Here is a 13,634-nt window from a genome sequence, read left to right as displayed (position 1 = left end):
TTTATTCTAAAGAAGAAACAAAAAAATAAGTAGGAATATCTTAATAAAGAATGAAATAAAACGCTCCTGAACCTAAAATGACCCATACACATTAAATGAAGGGAATTGTTAAATTCAGAATAAATCGCACACACACACACACACACACACACACACACACACACACTATAGACCTGGTAGTGAGCAATAGTGCTGTTAATCAACTATAATTCAACACTAAATGAATGTAATCACTATTTTAAATATTAGTGAATGTCAGAGAAAGAGGAGATAAATATGACATAGAAAATTAGACTGCTATGTGCATTTAGCAAAACTATACTACTAATTTTTTCAGCTTTGAAAAAATATAGATATAGTTGGGTTTTGTTTTAAACTTTACACATGCAAATTTTTTCATAATAATGCCATACCTATAGTTATATATGCCAAATTCTTGACAAATGTTGAATAATAGATTTCTATACTGATATTTCCTTTTGTAATTATAGATATCTTTCGATTTACTTGTAAATATCTTATTCTACCTCACCTCAAAGTCAAGGTCACTGTTCATATATTTTTCATTTTTTGAATTTTATTATTTTTTATTTTAAATTATAATATAAATGCATCATCTCTTCCCCCTCTCCAAACTTTCTAGTATGTCCATCTTTGCTATCTTTCAAATTCATGGCCACTTTTCTCATTAATTGTTGTCAAATGCATGTGGTTATGAAAAAAAGAAGACTGTATTATTCAATTCAAAGTAAAGTGTCAAATAACAGTCTTTACTGAAAGCAGTAACACATATTTATATATATTCCTAAATGCACAGATATAACCATCTCAGTCTGTATAATGTCAGTCGTGTATGTTTTAGCTCTGATATTGTCTTTGGGTGGGCAGTTGGTGAGCTCTTCCTTGGGTAAGACTATTTCTCCTGCTCTTAGGATTCCTTGGTTGCCTCCAGTTCATGTAGGACTGAGCATCTTGGGACTTTCCCCCATCCACTTTGGCAGATATATTGTTCTTGCCTTTGTTCGGTGATGACGAGGCAGCAATGCTGCTGAGGCTGTGTGAGTGTAGCTCCTGACATTCCTAGTAGACACAGTCTCACAGTAACTCCTTTACCCTCTGACTCTTACAATCTTACACCTCTCCTTTGCAGTGTTTCCTGAACCTAACTGCAGCAGTTATTTTGTTGATGTATACTTTGGGACTGGGTTTCATAACTGCATTTTGCTTAGTTGTGGTTATCTATATTTGTGCCAGCTCTTACGAAAAGAAATTTCCTTGATCATCTCCTTGCTGAAAAACAGTTGGGAAACTAGCCATGAGAAACACTAAAATTCTTTTTGAAACATAAGATGCTTTTAGTAAATAATTTATTAGTGTATTTCAATGAACTGAGTCATTCAAGAGTCAATTAAAATGCATATTTTCAGACAAAAGAAGCATGACTTTTCAGAACTCATACTAAACTTAAAGATGGGCTTTTGAAGATCTAGTCTCCTTTGTCAAAAGTGACAATAGTATGCACAAAAGTGAAATAACTTATACAGTATAATGTACTTTTTGATAAATGATGAAAGCAAACTCCTGTCTTCATGCTCCTCTATTGTTATGTGTATCCATGCAGCCAGAGATGAACACACTATGAGAAAGTGACATGCCAAAAAAGACTTCTTTGGAAGTCCTTCTCCTTGAGAACACCAATGTTGATTTTAAAGTGTATTACTCATGTGAAAATATTGAAAGTTCTTGACAGTTCTCCAGAATGTCTCTGAAAGTCATCAAACCCCTATGCTAGCAAGTTTGTTTTTTTTTTTTTTATGTGCTCACCCTTATTCTAAATCATATCCTTTAACAGTCTTTCCAGGGACCAAGGGAATTACACTGAGTCAATACCATTGCATTCATAATTCAGGTATCTTGAGTATAAATTATATTTGCTCTTGCTGCCACCAGTCATTGCTCAATTTTTAATAACTTGTTGTACATTGATCAATTTCGGGGTCATCCACCTTATATAATCATGTGGCTCCTGCCGTTAGGCTTTTGAATGCTGTAAATAACAATGCCCTGTGTTTAAACACGCAGAATGTAGTTGAAATCAGAGCAAACACTTTTATGCCTCAACACACCTAAATGTGAGTATGCCCACAGAAACAAGCTAGAAATGTCAACCCAGGTAACTTTCACTGAGATTTGGGGCTTCCAGCTATTAAGAGTCCACGTATTTTAGGCAGAAACAAACAAGAAACTTACAACCTTTGGGTTCATTTGAATTATTTATCATGAGTGTTCATGAAAATCATTGGCTAGTGGTAAAATTTCACATAAGACACTTCACTTTTTTTTAAGTACCTTAAACCTTAGAAGTCAATTTCGGGTGATAGATAAATCAGGCTGCAAATTTTTTATTCAGAAGTTGTAAGTATTTGTAAGCATGACATTGCCTATCAGTGACTGAGCCTACACTAGTACACACAGGACATCACGATCAGAACACGTTCCTTGTGTCTTAGGTCGATTCTGCCTCTTACCTTTGCAAATCTTGGCATATCCATGAATGGATCTCTTATTTTTGTTTTAAATCATTAAAATATAAATAACAGTAAATCTTGGAGGGCATAGTAAATATTAGGTTGAAATGTATATTTTAAAAACTTTGCCTGGATTATAACTTTTATAAGTACAAAAGTAATATTTTCCTTTTTTAATTTTTAATTTATTTTTATTAATTACAGTTTACTCACTTTGTATCCCAGCTGTAGCCCCCTTCCCCATTCCCTCACAATCCAACCTCCATTCCTCTTTTTCTCCTATGCCAATGTTCCAGTCCAATGATAGTCTATCAGGTCATAATGACTGGCTTCATTGTCTTTCTCTGTGGACAGGGAAGGCTGCTCTGTCCTCCAGTTCTTTTTTATCTCCCCCTTCTTTCATAAGATTCCCTGCACTTTGCCCAAAGTTTAGCTATGAGTCTCAGCCTCTGCTTTAATGCCCTGCTCCTGGTGTATAGAGTATTTCAGAGGCCCTCTGTGGTAGGCCCCTGTCCTGTTCCCTGTTTTCTCCTTCTTCCAATGTCTATCCTGTTTGCCTTTTGAATGAGGACTGAGCATCTTACCCAGGATCCTCCTTCGGGATTAGCTTCTTTAGCAGTACAGATTTATCCTATGTTATATGTCTAATATGCACTAACAAGTGATTATATACCATGTGTGTCTTTTTGCTTCTGGGATACCTCATTCAGGATGATCTTTTCTAGTTCCCACCATTTGCCTACAAATTTCATGATTTTCTTGTTTTTAATTGCTGAGTAGTATTCTGTTGTGTAGATGTACCACAGTTTCTGTATCCATTCCTCAACTGAGGGGCATCTGTGTTGTTTCCAACTTCTGGTTATTACAAATAAAGCTGCTACAAACATGGTTGAGCAAATGATCTTGTTGAATACTTGAGAATCTTTTGGATATATGCCTAGGAGTAGTATACCTGGATCTTGAGGAAGCACTATTCCTAACTGTCTGAGAAAGTGCCAGATTGACTTCCAAAGTGGTTGTACAAGTTTGCATTCCCACCAGCAGTGGAGTAAGGTTCCCATTTTCCACGTCCTCTCCAGCAAGTGTTGTCACTTGAGTTTGATCTTAGCCATTCTGATGGGAGTAAGGTGAAATCCCAGGGTCATTTTGATTTGCATTTCCCTGATGACTAAGGAAGTTAAGCATTTCTTTAAGTATTTCTCTGCCATTTGATATTCCTCTATTGAGAATTTTCTGTTTAGCTCTGTACCCCATTTTTTAATTGGATTAACTGATTTGTTGCTGTTTAACTTCTTGAGTTCTTTATATATTCTGGATACTAGCCCTCTGTCAGATATAGAGTTGGTAAAGATCCTTTCTCAGTCTATAGGCTGTCTTTTTGTTCTGAAGACAGTGTTCTTTGCTTTAAAGAAGCTTTTCAGTTTCATGAGGTCCCATTTATTGATTGGTGATCTTAGAGCCTGTGCTGTAGGTGTTCTGTTCAGGAAGTTGTCTCCTGTGACAATGAGTTCAAGACTCTTCCCCACTTTTTCTTCTAACAGATTTAGTGTGTCTGGTGTTATATTGTTGTCTTTGAACCACTTGAACTTTAGATTTGTGCAGGGTTATGAATATGGGTCTATTTGCATTTTCTACATGTAGACATCCAGTTAGTACTCCACCATTTGTTGAAGATGCCATCTTTTTTCCATTGTATAATTTTGGCTTCTTTGTCAAAATTCAAGTATCCATGGGTGTGAGGGTTTATTTCTGGGTCTTCTAGTTGATTCCAGTAATCCAACATTCGGTTTCTATGCCAGTACCATGCAGTTTTTTTTTTTGTTTTGTTTTGTTTTGTTTTTTACTATTGCTCAGTATTACACTTGAGACTAGGGATGGAAATACCTGAAGATCTGTTGCTGTACAGGATTATTTTAGCAATTCCAGGTTTTTGGTTTTGGTTTGGGTTTGGTTTTTTTTTTTTTAACTTTGTAGTACAACTTTATTTTTTTTTAATTTTTCATCAATTACACTTTATTCATTCTGCATCCCCCCATAAGCCCCTCCCTCTTCCCCTCCCAATCCTACCCTCCCTCCTCCCTCTGCTTGCATGCCACTCCCCAAGTCCACTAATAGGGGAGGTTCTCCTCTCCTTTCTGATCTTAGTCTGTCAGTTCACATCAAAAGTGGCTGCATTGTCCTCTACTATGGCCTGGTAAGGCTGTTCCCCCCCAGAGGGAGGTAATCAAAGAGCAGGCCAATCAGATTATGTCAGAGGCAGTCCCTCTTCACATTACTATGTAACCCAATTGGACTCTGAACTGCCCTGGGCTACATCTGTACAGGGGTTCTGGGTTATCTCCATGAATAGTCCTTGGTTGGAGTATGAGTCTCTGGGCAGAGTGAATGGAATTTTAGGTAAGAACTGGGAAATAGTAAGAGCTGGAGAGGACAGGGTCTCCACAAGGAGAGCAACAGGGTTTGGGTTTTTTATATGAAACTGAGAATTGTTCTTTCAAGTTCTGTAAAGAATTGTGTAGGTATTTTGATGGGAACTCCACTGAATCTGGAGATTGCTTTTGGCAGAATGGCCATTTTCACTATTAATCCTACTGATCCATGAACATGGGAGATCTTTCTATTTTCTGATATCTTCTTCAGGGCCAGGCAAGGCTGCCCAGTCTCTCCATATCTCTTCAACATAGTACCCTTAGTCCTAGCTAGGACAATAAGACAACTAAGGGAGATAAAGGGTATACAAATCAGAAAGGAAGAAGTGTAAAGTATCACTCTTTGTAGATGATATGATAGTACACACGAACAACCCCAAAAATTCTACCAAAACAATCCTTCAGCTGATAAACACCTTCATCAAAGTGGCTGGACACAAAATTAATTCAAAAAATCAGTAACCCTCCTGTATATGAAAGACAAAAGGGCTGAGAAAGAAGTTAGGGAAACAACATCCTTCACAATAGCCATAAATAACATAAAGAACCTTGGTGTGACTCTAACCATGCAAGTGAAAGACTTGTTTGAAAAAAAGAAATATATATATGGATATATATATGTGTGTGTGTGTGTGTTCTGCATAAATAGCTGCATACTCATATATTTTTGAACTATAACTGTATTCTTTAATTCAGCTTACAAACAAAATAAATACTTTCACTGGAAGCTTAGAAGGTTAAGATATTTTGTATCTGCCTATTGATGTTGTTGATAAACAAAGAATATCTAAAATTGTAAATATTTTCATTGAAGTACAGTCATCAATTTGCAAAACTGATTAGCTTGAATTGAATCTTTTTATAATCAATATCAATCCCCATCCTCTAAATCCCACAGTGAGTCATTGAGCTATTGTCAAATTTACTATTCATGAATAATCAAAATTGTAAAAAGAAAAAAGATGCATTATCTTGTTTGTCTTAGAGAACACATAACATAACGAACAATTGCTAAGCAAATAGCCTCAGCAATTACAATGAATCATATGGTAATAAAATACACAACACAAGTGAAAGGCTAGAGTAAGCTGGAGACCAGAGCTTAAGAAATAAGATTATAAAAAGTAAGATGAGATTCCAGCAAACTATCCTCAAAACAGGATGGACCTTAAGAAATGAGAAACAAACAGAAAGGGAAAACATACAATTATGTATTTATTCATCCATTATTATTAGGAATGTGTGAGCATTTCACAGTGCTGCAATTGTGAACACTGAAAATAGCTGCATCCTACTCAGCAGCAACAGCATAACAGTTTAGCAATATTGTCCTTGTATATTTTTGCAACTTAATCAGTTTGTTCAATTTTCTTAACTTGATCTTTATTGGTGGAGGGCAGCTGGCTTAGCATGTGGTGGTAAGTGCTATTAATTTGTAAAATACATTACACAGCAGTAGCTTAAAAGAATCAATAAAGTTATTGTACGTCCTGACTCATCATGTTCTTGTTTAGATTAGCAATGCATATTTTTACATATATTAGAGGAGTATCTGTAAACTTAAAATTATCAGGATGAAGAGACATGGTTGAACAATAGACATATAAAACCAATTGTGATAATTAAATGAATGGATTCTGTGTATCACATATATATCTCATGAAAAGCGAATTACGTAATAAAGAAATATAATAGTTCTAAGATTTAGTGAACTTTTTTTAAGGTATCTCCTGCTTTTTCTCCACTAGGTTTTCTGAAATGTGAGAAATGTAAAATACATAAAGCATATCTGCTATTGTGTTGGTGTGGTAGCAACACAGATTATTATTTTTTAATTATAAAGTCATATATAGTAAGACTATTTAGCCATGTTGTTCTGTTCATGTTTCAGTCTCAGCCAACCACTGAGATAAGGTAGAGCAGCAGTCTAGAAATCACTGTAATTCAAAATGCTTTAGGAACAGTTAAGAAAACAACCACAACAACCAAAATGGGAGGAGCCCAAAGAGATCCACAAATGCCACACACATGTATTGAGTACCTACAATAAAAGAGAGGCTACTTACAATATTAAAGACACAAGAACAACCCCCAAGAAGTTGCATGTTGTATGTGGAATTTAACAATGAAAACACAATAGATATATAAGCAGGTGCTTTGTATGCAGAAAAAAAAGCAGAACATGTAAAATATCTCAGTCCTATTAATTGTTTTATTGAGAAAAACAGAAATCAACCGAAATATACTGCTTTCCCTGTCCCCAGTATAATGACTAATTTAGAGGGAAAAATAATTATAGAATTTCAGAGAGAATCATTTTCACAGTTTTTATAAAGTACATTTTGATAATGTTCTTTCTATTACAGGAACTCTCCCAGATCTTCCTCCCAACCCATCAGTCCAGCTTCAGATTCTTTCAACTTTTTTATTTATTTTTTATTTTATTTTTATTTTAATTTAATTTGTTTATATTAATTACAGTTTATTCAGTTTGTATCCCAGCTGTAGCCCCCTCCCTCATTCCCTCCCAATCCCGTCCTACATTCTTCATCATCTCCCATGCCCCTCTTCTAGTCCATTGATAGGGGAGGTCCTCCTCCCCTTCCACCTCACCCTAGCCTATCAGGTCTCATCAGGACTGGCTGCATTGTCTTCCTCTGTGGCATGGTAAGGCTGCTCCCACCTCAGAGGAAGGTCATCAGAGAGTCAGCCACTGAGTTCATGTCAGAGACAGTCCCTGTTGGACACTGAGCTGCCATGGGCTACATCTGTGCAGGGGTTCTAAGTTATCTCCATGCATCCATGGTTGGAGTATCAGTCTCAGAAAAGAGCCCTGGGCCCAAATTTTTTGGTTCTGTTGCTCTCCTTGTGGAGCTCCTGTCCCCTCCAGGTCTTTCTATCTTCTCCTTCTTTCATAAGCTTCCCTCTGCACTCTGCCCAAAGTTTGGTCATGAGCCTCAGCATCTGCTTTGATACACTGCTGTGTAGAGTCTTTCAGAGACCCTGTGTGTTAAGCTCCTGTCCTGTTCCCTGTTTTCTCACTTTTTGTGTGTGGTTTGGTGTTCCAACTCCATCCACTAGGAGTCCTGTCTAGAGTTTGGCATCTTCAGTCTCCATGACCCCCACTACTAAAAGTCTCAGCTAGAAACACTCCCATATTGTCTCTGGAGCTTACCCTGTTGTAGGACTCCAGCTTGTCTCAAAAATTCCCCCTCCCACAGTTTCTTTTCTCTCTGCAAGCCCTCTGTCTTCTTGACCCTGCTCTCCCCATATCTGTTTCTCACCCTTGTTTTCCTCTGTACTCCCCTCCTATCCTGTTCTGTCTCTGGGAGGAAGGATAGAAGGACCCAGAGTGGAAAGGAGCTTCACAAGATTAACAGAACCAACTAACCTAGGCCCAGGCTGGCCTGTGGAGACTGATGTAGGTCCCCTATACATATACCCAATGGGCAACTTGGTCTTCTTGTGAGTGCCCTAGTAAGGAGAGCAGAGACTATTTCTGACATGGACTCTGTGCATGCTTTTCAGTCACTCCCCCCTGGTCGAGCTACATTCCCAGGCCACTATTGAAGAGGATGTGCTCAGTCCTAATGCAACTTGAAGTACTGGGGTGGGTTAAGGGGGGGATGCCTTTCTTAAGGCATAGGGAAGGGGGAGGGGGAAGAGGGAAGAGAAAGAGGGAGAGTGGGACCAAGAGGAGAGGTGGATGGGGACTATGGGGTGTAAAGTGAACAACCAAATAAAGTTAAATGTTAAAAAAATAAGTATACATTAAAAAATAAATTTATCGTGGGGAATAAGACATGTAGTTGGAGAACAGCTATTACCAGGTTTTGTGCAATGGGTTAAACCATAAGAACCAGAGAACGATGAAGACCATACCCGGTGGTCATTTTTGTAGAACACAACAAAGTTAATACTACATAGGAAAAAAAAAATGCTTACATTCCAGCTCACAAAATTAACCCACTATCACCCTGCTTGAGTTGTGTAGTTGGATATAATAGAAAGAATAAAGAAGTTGCTACCACCTCTCCAAAACCAGAAGCCAGATCCATAGTGACTGTAAAAATTTGAGATCATTTAATTTGGGAATAAATCCTTTGAATTTATTATTAAATTTTTCATTGAAATTATCACTAAATATTTCTAAAATCAGAAAATATTGTTATTAAATATTAGTAATACATTAAATATTATTTAATAATATTCTATAAATTACATAATATTATTTGAATAATGTCTCCCAATATCCATAAAACAAGTAATAAAAGATAAAAGTAAAAGCTTTGTATACAATTACAGATATATCTATCACTGGATTTCTAAAAAAATAAAATCAGTGAAACAACCGCAGATTTTATCTATTTTCAGGAAGGCTGAAAAATTATTTTGTCATCTTACGATTGTGTTTACAGAACTCTCAGAAGAGAGATAAAACAAATGAAATAAATAGTTACAAAGGATTTTGTAGTGCCAATGATTTCACTCCTGACTGACTTTAGTGTCATCAATTGGTGTCTGTCTGCAGTTTGGGACTGAGTCTCCTCATGTGGATCAAAGCATTAAGGAATTAAAAAAAAAATACATACTGCATCAACAACAGCAGTTCTTCATTGTCCACGTTCCTTTTAACACTGAGTGTTTGCATAAACCTAATACATCGACGTGGAAGGAACTCCTTCATTCAGTAAATTTAACATTAAGTCACTTTTTCAGCATTGTCCAGGCTAACCTGTATTCTGAGATTAAGGGCTCAGTTCTAGAGAAATCATTCTCTGAAAGAAAAGAGAAACAAAACATGGACAAAATGGGATTGTCCAGAAGCAAAGTCAGGATTCGATCATGGAACACAGGGCTATCCTCTAACGGAGGGTCTGTGAACAAAGCTTTAGTGAACAGAAATAGTAAGCACTCCAGCTATTAATTAGGCTGGTGGAAAGGGGGAATTCTAGGAAGAGAGCAGTTTCAAGTTTACAAAACTGAAAAAATCCATACATGTATTTTTATACTCATTTACTTCATTTATGGAAGCTAAAGCTCAAAGGCAGTAGCCAAGTATGTATGTTAGCTTTCAGGACATTCTAGAGATCTATAGGTTATACCAAAGTGTACATTTCACTGTCCTTAGCCAGTGTTTTGTTTGAGTATATAACTTTTATAACTGTTTAGTTTCTATGAATATGTCTCAATATTCTTATTATGAGGTTCCATGACAATTCCACTCTATCCTTCTACATATTTCATAGGAAGTTTTAGAAAATACTGAATCCACGCATGATTTCAGGGATTCCATCAGGGGGGTTGGGATAACATTTTCTCGAATGATTCAGTTCATTAGGCTAACCAATACAGCCATTTTAAAATTCTGAAGAAGAAATTGAAACACAAAAGTTTCAGAAAATTTGAGTTAAATGTGTATCATTTCAAACAAGAAATTTCTGTCTTTCTAAATAGCAGTCTTCAGGATTTCCTCTCACACGGTATATCAACATGGTTCTTCTTCCTGATCCACAAAATAGTAAAGGATCTAATTCATCTCTGTCCATCTCTTTCTCTCTGTGTCTGTATCTCTCGGTCTCTCTCATGCACATGTGAGAGACTTACCCATTTCCCCTCTTAGCATGGCATCCAGACATCTAACATGGATGGGATGGTACCATTGCACTTCAGAGCTTTTCCAAACTCATGTTAGTCTCACCAGAAGTGCTGAGAACTTCTGCTTTCATTTCCTAAGACTGCAAAGGTCTATTCACTCTTCAAGCATAAGCTCAAATCAGCAGGAAGTCTTTCTAATTACCCCTGTCTTAATTAGTTTTTTTTCTTCTTATCATATTTAATTAATACTTTTCCTTCTTAGTACCGGGTATATCACTTATTTATTCTTGCTTCATTATTTTAGTGCTTGTTTGTCTCATAAGGTTAGTGAGCACAGGAAATATAATTACTTTGCTCACCTGTTAGTACCAACTATGAGTCCCGAAAGTAGACAACAGATCATTAAAACAAAACAAAAGAACAAACAGAACAGAACAAAAACAATAACAACAAAAAATCCTTAAGATAGGGACATCATGAGGTCAGTTACCATTGATTCCATAATATCAGGCAAAGAATTGTTCCTCATACCTTAACACAATGAATAATTTCTAACATTAAATGTTAAAACATGCCTTAACACTACTGAACTGTTCTTAATTTTTTTAGCTCACTCAAACACACACACACACACACACACACACACACACACACAAAGACATTTTGAGAAGAATAGCGAAAGGATATAAGACAAGTAAACCAATAGGAAATGAGAATAAAATAAAGAAATAAGCACAAAGTTTGTCCTTCAAGTTTTTTTGTTTGTTTGTTTGTTTGTTTTATTTATTTTTATTAATATTTTTTTTATTTTTAAATAATTTTTTTCCAGAGCCAAGGACCGAAACCAGGGCCTTGTGTTTGCTAGGCAAGCGCTCTACCACTGAGCTAAATCCCCAACCCCTATTTTTAAATAATTTTATACATTCACTTGTATCCCAGCTGTAGCCCACTCCTTCTTTCTCTCCCAATCCTCCTTACCCTCTCTCATCTCCTCCCTGCCACCTACCAAGTCCACTGAGAGGGGGTGTCCTCTCCTTCCATTTGGCCATAGCTTATCAGGTATCTTCAGGATGGTTGCAATGTCCTTATTTGTGGCCTAGCAAGGCTGCTCCTCCCTCAGGGGGGAGAGGAAGCACATGAGTTCATGTCAGAAATAGTTCCTGTCCCCTTATTAGGGAACCCACTTGGATACTGAACTACCATGGGCTATGCCTGAGCAGGTGTTGTAGGTTATATCCATGCATGGTCCTTGGTTGGATAAACAGTCTCATAGAAGACCCCTATGCTCAGATATTTGGACCTTGTGGGGCTCCCTGTCCCCTCTAGGATATACTAATTCCTCCTTCCTTCATATGATTCCCTACACTCTGCCGAAGGCTTGGTTATGGGTCTCAGCATCTGCTTTGATACATTGCTAGGTAGAGTCTTTCAGGTGCCTTCTGTGGTAGGCTACTGTCCTGTTAATTGTTTTCTCCTATTTCCAATGTCCAATGCCTTTGTCTTTCTAGATGAGGAATGATCATCTTACTCCTGGACCTCTCTCTTGTTTATCTTCTTTAGTTGTACATATTTTAGGTTTTTTTTATCCTATCATATAGGGCTATATAAGTGAGTATATACCATGTGTGTCTTTCTGATTTTGAGATACCTCACTCAGGATGATTTTTTCTAGATCCCACCATTTGCCTGCAAAATTCATGATTTCCTTGTTTTTAATTGCTGAGTAGTATTCCATTGTGTAAAAGTACCACAATTTCTGTAACCATTCCTCCATTGATGGACATCTGGATTGTTTCCAGGTTCTAGCTATTACAAATAAGGCTGCTACAAACATGGTTGAGCAAATGTCCTTATTGTATACTTGAGCATCTTTTGGATATATGCCTAGGAGTGTTATAGCTGGATCTTGAGGTAGCACTATTCCTAATTGTCTGAAAAAGCGCCAGATTGATTTCCATAGTGGTTGTACCAGTTTACATTCCCACCTGCAATGGAGGAGGGTTCCCCTTTCTCCACATCCTCTCCAGCATGTGTTATATTTTGAGTTTTTGATCTTAGCCATTCTGGTAGGTATAAGGTGAAATCTCAGGGTCGTTTTGATTTGCATCTCTCTGATTGCTAGGGATGTTGAATATCTCCTTATGTGTATCTCTGCCATTCCATATTCTTCTACAGAGAATTCTCATTAGCTCCATACTCCATTTTTTAATTGGGTTACTTGGATTATTGCCTTTTAACTTCTTTAGTTCTTTATATATTCCAGATATCAGCACTCTGTCAGATGTTGGGTTGGTGAAGATCCTTTCCCAATCTGTAGGCTGTCATTTTGTTCTAATGACAGTGTCTTTTGCTTTACAGAAGCTTTTCAGTTTCATGAGGTCCCATTTATTGACTGTTGCTCTTAGGGCCTGTGCTGATAGTGTTCTGTTCCGGAAGTTGTCTCTTGTGCCAATGAGTTCTAGTGCCTTCCCCACTTTTTCTTCTAACTGATTTAGAGTATCTGATTTTATATTGAGGTCTTTGATCCACTTGGACTTTAGTTTTGTGCAGGGTGATAAATATGGATCTAGTTTCATTTTTTTTTTGCATGTAGACATCCAGTTGGACCAGCACCATTTGTTGAAGATGCTGTCTTTATTCCATTGAATGATTTTGGCTTCTTTGTCAAAAATCAAGTATTCATAGGTGTGTAGGTTTATTTCTGGGTCTTCTATTCAGTTCCTTTGATCCACCTTTCTGTTTCTATGCCAGTACCAAGCAGTTTTTATTATTATTGCTGTGTAGTACAACTTGAGATCAGGGATGGAGATACCTCCAGAGGATCTGTTGTTGTACAGGATCATTTTGGAAATTCTGGGTTTTTTGTTTCTCCATATGAAGTTGAGAATTTTTCTTTCAAGGTCTATAAAGAATTGTGTTGGTATTTTGATGGGAATTGCATTGAATCTGTAGATTGCTTTTGGCAGAATGGCCATTTTCACTAAGTTAATCCTACCGATCCATGAGCATGGGAGATCTTTCCATCTTCTGATGTCTTCTTCGATTTCTTTCTTCAGAGACTTGAAGTTTTTTTCAAACA

Source organism: Meriones unguiculatus, chromosome 14 (genome assembly GCF_030254825.1).
Source record: "Meriones unguiculatus strain TT.TT164.6M chromosome 14, Bangor_MerUng_6.1, whole genome shotgun sequence".
NCBI lineage: Eukaryota > Metazoa > Chordata > Mammalia > Rodentia > Muridae > Meriones > Meriones unguiculatus.
The sequence above is the reverse complement of the archived record's forward strand: the minus strand, read 5'-3'. Positions refer to the sequence as shown.